This window comes from Urocampus carinirostris, chromosome 1 (genome assembly GCF_059441175.1).
Source record: "Urocampus carinirostris isolate Australia breed hairy pipefish chromosome 1, RoL_Ucar_1.0, whole genome shotgun sequence".
NCBI lineage: Eukaryota > Metazoa > Chordata > Actinopteri > Syngnathiformes > Syngnathidae > Urocampus > Urocampus carinirostris.
The window spans coordinates 31677391-31683390 of record NC_142349.1 but is presented as its reverse complement, the minus strand read 5'-3'; positions in this window follow the sequence as shown (position 1 = coordinate 31683390).

The window sequence follows — 6000 nt, the reverse complement described above, 5'->3', positions numbered from 1 at the left end:
CGGTGCATGTTGGGTAGACTACTGCGGTTGGTGCTGCCTTCATGTACCAATGAAAAAGTCAGACATCCCACGCATGACTAAGGATGACAGAAAGTGAACTATGTCAGGATATGGCCGAGTCTTTAGGCGAGTATTCTGTTATATTCGCATGTTTATTTAATAATTATGTTCACATGATCCCACACTGAAGTAAGCAAGGGTCCCCTTAGTTTAAGTAGAGTTCAGTATAGTGTGCCCTGCTCACGTTAGCCTTAGACTGCCTCAAGTGGCTAAAAATATGTGACGCCCCGACGACCCTAGTGGTGAAGGGATCCAACCACCCACAACTGTACTTACTGTAGCCATGACTGTTGAATACGTCAAACGTATGAACATAAAATCATATCCTTTGAGTTTTTCCGCACCTATTACATTATGTGGTTGCTCTTAATTCATTTGAAAAATGAAAATCATTCGTGTCATTTGTGTTTGCATTGCCTGCTATACATTTGAGTAAGCGATAATGACCTCCACGGCTCCATGCCCTTACAAACTGTCGTATTTTCCCTTACAGAATACAAAAAAAATCTTACACCAACAAGAACTAAAAGCTTTGGCGGAAACAAAGAGCAAAGGCAGAATGTCACACTTTCACTTTACCTCCAGAAACCTTGTTAGAATATGATACGGTGAAATTGTGAATGTGTTTAATTGCTGTTAAAAGTGTCAATAAAATTGTTCCAACCGTTTTTTTTTCAAACGTGTTTATTTATGTAGTTTGAAATGTTATATTGTACATGTGTTTCGTTATATCATATATATTGTCAATTAACATTTTGTTGTGAGATACTGAGTTGCTCGACATGAATGAGGTTTATTATTTAAAAAAGTTCAAAAATTAAGTAGCTTGTTTGTTCATTGTAGAAGAAAAAAATGCATGCAAATATAATTAGGTAGAATAATACATTTTCTCATTCAAATTATTAATTCATTTTCTGCATTGAATTATTGTTGGTAATATACCGATTAAAGGGATAACCACAAACCTGTCTTTTTTCATTTTCTCCTTTTATACTTACTTTTTCTTCTTAACTTCTTTATACAATATCATAATTCATAATATAATGGATCAAAGCAAGTGAGCCGTACGATGAGTTGAGCCGAAAAAGCCGGTTCTCTAAAAAGAGACGGACTTCCTTTCACTACACAACCTACCATGTGGTGTCAAACGCATGTGCACAGTAGCATCAAACTGCTCGCTTCATTTGCAACGAAAAAAAAAACATACCAAGATAGAGGCTACCACTGCGAACTGGTTTAACTCGATTGATTGGCCGTTTCGTGATAGTCGGTGTATACCGGATGGGAGCCATAATTGACAAGTTTGCATTTTTCCGTACAGTTTTTCTTTTACGTCGTACACGTCTTAAAATGCATAATAAACGTACTTTTTACGGCAAAAACGTACAGGTTGACAGGTATGTGCATGGCTATTCAAATATAGCTTACATCCTGAATTAAGATAATTTGTATTTACTTTCATCGTTTTCTACACCGATTGCATTTGACGTAATTTAAGAAACATTTTAAATACAAAAATACCAATTCTCCCTGGATGATTATGAGCGTTTCTACTCAACATGGATTATTCAAATTCTTGTTTGTTAGCCAAAGCAGAGAGCTTTGCTGGGCTGGAGGTTCACTTGTACTGTACTGTACTTATTTTTTTAAAGGGACAGAGTGTGCTATTTAGTGCCTCTAGTGGTAAAAGATATTATTTATTAAAATAAAAGTTATACAGTGGGACCTCGCTACTTCGCGGTTCGACGTTCGCGGGTTCAGAGCTTCGCGCGCCTAAAAAATAATAATGATAAAATAACATAATTATTTATATATATATATATATATATTTTTTTTAAAGCATTTTTGAAGGGGCGTCGCTACTTCGCGGGTGGTTTTGGTCCCCATCAACCGGGTCAAAAAAATAATAAAAATAAATTTAAAAAAAATAAATAAAAAAAAAAATAATAATAATTAAAAAAAAAAAATATATATATATATATATATATATATATATATATATATATATATTTTATATATTTTATATATTTTATATATTTTATATATTTTATATATATATATATATATATATATATATATATATATTTATTTATTTTTTTTAAAGGGGCGCCGCTTCTTTGCGGATTTTCCCTTTTCGCGGGTGGTTTTGGTCCCCATTAACCACGATAACCGAGGTCCCACTGGATTTATATTTATATTTATTTGTCGAGCCGGTATTGATTTAAATAATAAGAAAAATACACACACTATTGTATACACGTGAAATTTCTAGAACATTCCTAGGTCAAGAAATTTGCATTTATTTTACATAAGATGAGCCTCACCTAGAGGGAGCTGACATTGTTGCCGGCCTTGTTGCTGCTACTGGCACCACAAAAACCTTGCGAAGGACTTGGCAAAAAAAAAAAAAAACACGAGGAAAATTGTGAAGTTCTTTCTGTTCGTCTCCATAGTTTGTATTCTACCTTGTGGTTTTTAACACTCGTTTTCTGTTGCACTATTCCATATTGGGACACGTAATGGTCAAATAATACACACAGTCCCTTTAAGACCAAATAACAGAACTCCGCACCCAATAAGAAAATAAAGTTTGATCACATTACCCTGAATTTAACTAACCTGCATTGGCTTCCTGATAGCTTAAGATGTGAATTTAAGGTTCTGTTGGTAATATACAAAATCATGAATGGACTAGGTCCCTCATATCTTTCAGATTAATTTCCCCCTATGTTCCAGTCTGGAGCCTTCGCTCTGAAAATGCTGGTCTACTAGTGATCCAAGAACCAAAAAGAGATCCGCAGGTTCGGGGCCCGATGCATTGAAATGCTCTGCCACTGAGATTCTACTTGCAACCCCAGTGTAACTGTTGAACTTATGAATGACCTATATTTCACGTTGACAATATCTCTGTATTATTTGTTATTGCAACATCCGCTGCAACCTGGTCATCCTGGAGGGGGGATTACCTTATGAGCGGCCCCTTCTCAAAGTTTCTACATTTACCTCATGTCGAGGTTTTGAGTTTTTCCCCTGCCCTCGTGTAGGTTTTAGATCAGGGGACGATGTAATAATAGTCTGTAGTTTGAAATAATCTGTGGTATGTGCAGCCCTGCAAATAACTATGCAAAAAAAGGGCTATGCAAATAAACATGACTTGACTTGACTACTCATGACTTAAAACTTGTCAGTCCCTCAGATTCAAAACTGCAATAAAAGTAGCTAGTTAGCGCATCGTGTGGCATGGTGCTATACTTCCGATTTTTACCAACTGCAAAAAATCTCTTTACAGTTCGATATAATGTGATGTATCAATGCATCATACATTTCTGAGTACGTATGTCAAAAAAAGCGAGTCCGTTGGTCATTTCTATCAAAAGTTATGATTTTATAATAAATCCAAACCAAGTGGACCCTATGGCCGCTAGAGGGCAGTAAGGGGTGTACTCTCAGCTTTAATAGGCCCAGCCAAAAAGTTTCATCTTATGTAGTTTAATGTCATTGCCCATGCACTGGTAGAACTTTTGTTTTTTAATTTTTTTGTTAATCATTTCAAACCACCACAACGATTAAGATAAAAATTAAATTTTTCATTGCTTCCACTTGAGTTTGTATAGCATAGTCAGTGAGTCGGTGCATGTGTAAAACTGCAATCACTCAACTGTTATGATAATCCAGGTAACTCATTCAATGCCAAACATGAATATCTGTTTTTCCCATTTTTTGTTAATAAATGTGTTGGGCTTAAAAAATATCAAGTGCCATACATGAATAAAATGTATAGGGTGGGCTACTAAAGTAGGCTAAACGACAAAGCATAACACAACACATTTCAAGTTGACATTATTTTACTGCTCTGTCCCTTCTGAGAACAGACAATCTGGATCCGGCCGGCCCCAGAACTTATTTCATTTACCACGTAGGCAGCACAAACAATTTTTCCGGAAACTATATCAGTTCTTTACCACTTGAAGTATATGTAGTGTTGCTTATTATACATAGCAGTATTTTTTCCTCATACCAAAATCGTAATACGGCCTACACAATTTGAAATGATCATAAACATACAAAATACAGGGAAAACGTATAAGTTGACAGGTACAGTATGTAATTGTATTGGAGCCTGTATGGTATTGGGGAGTAGTCAAGATTTGTTTATCGGTATTGTTTTGAAAAATGAGGTAATCTGTCTGGCTTCCTGTCTTTCCACGCCAGACTGCTGCCTAACGTGCATGACTCCCCATTTCCCGTAAAATAAAAGGCTTGTGTGAGAAACGTCACGCATTTGGGTCCTGATCCTGTTCCAGTTCATGACATTATCAACATCCTTAATTTGTAGATCCATACCTGTCAACCTCCATGGCTCCATGCCCTTACAAAATGTTGTATTTTCCCTTACAAAATACAAAATAATCTTACACCATATTTTTTTTCAAACATGTTTATTTATGTAGTTTAACATTTTATATTGTACATCTGTTTTGTTATATCATATATATTGTTAATTAACATTTTGTTGTGAGATACTGAGTTGCTCGACATGAATGAGGGTTATTATAAAAAAGTTAAGTAGCTTGGACGTTCACAGTAGAAGGAAAAAATACATGCAAATATAGTTAAGTAGAATCATACATTTTCTTATCCAAATTATTAATTCATTTTGTGCATTAAATTGCTGTTGGTAATATACTGATTAAAGGGATAACTACGAAACTTTTTTCGTTTTCTCCTTTTATATTTCCTTTTTTTCTTAACTTCTTTATACAACAATAATAGATCGTAATATAATGCATCAAAGCAAGTGAGCCGTTTGAGGGCCAGCTCTCTTTAATGATGTCACGGGACCGGACCAGATCGGAGGCAGGAGGCAGGAAGGGTGAACTCATTCGTGTTAATAAAAGTGAAACGATCAGTTATTCCTTAATAACTTAGGAATAACTGATCGTTTCACTTTTATTAAGGAAATAAAAGTCGTCCAACACTCAGGGACAAAAACAAAAACAGGCTTACAGGCAAACAGGAACTCAGACTAGGAATACTCACAAAACAGGCTTTTACTCAGAACGGGCAAGTACAGGTTTCCTCAAGTCAAACAGAACAGAATAATGCATAGTAATGCAATGAACCCGCAACCGGCAATCCCCAAAACCCGCCTTTAAGAAGCACACATGCAAATTAGAAAATCTGCTACAGCCTGTGCCAAGGGGGCGGGGCCAGCCGGTTGCCACGGTGACCATGCTGGACATGACAAATGAGTTGAGCCGAAAAAGACGGTTCTCTAAAAAGAGACGGACTTCCTTTCAATACATAACTACCACATGAAATCAAACTGCTCGCTTTGTTTGCAACGAAAAGAAACGATACCGAGATGGAGGCTACCGCGGCGAACTCGTTTGACTTGATTGATTTGCTGTTTCGTCATAGTCGGTGTATACCGGATGGTAGCCATAATTGACAAATTTGCGTTTTTTTCGTACAGATTTTCTTGTACGTTGTACACGTCTTAAAATGCATAATAAACGTACTTTGTAGGGCAAAAACGTACAGGTTGACAGGTATGTAGATCATTGGAAATGTGAAATGATAAAAAAACAATAACCTCAAGCGAAATAAAAAATAGTTCATTAAATATTTTTCGGATATAAACTTTGAAAGAAAATGTCCTTTGTTGCGTGCATTTGCTGGGTAAAAAGAGGTATTTGGGAAAGCTATAGTTCCCAAGACGTCTTGAATGAGGTGAAAGTGTGGCATCAAAGAAACATGGGTGCAATAAAATAGAGAGAATCGTCCTCTTTAACAAGCTAGTGGGGAGCAGGTGCTTTTTTCGTTTTTGCATATAAAATGTTCAGTTTTTTTTTTTTGTATACTGCAGTCCCCAGGCCAGTATTCCCTCACACAGTTGGCTAATTCTCTATTCCTATTTTTTCTTCCGCCGTCTGCTGC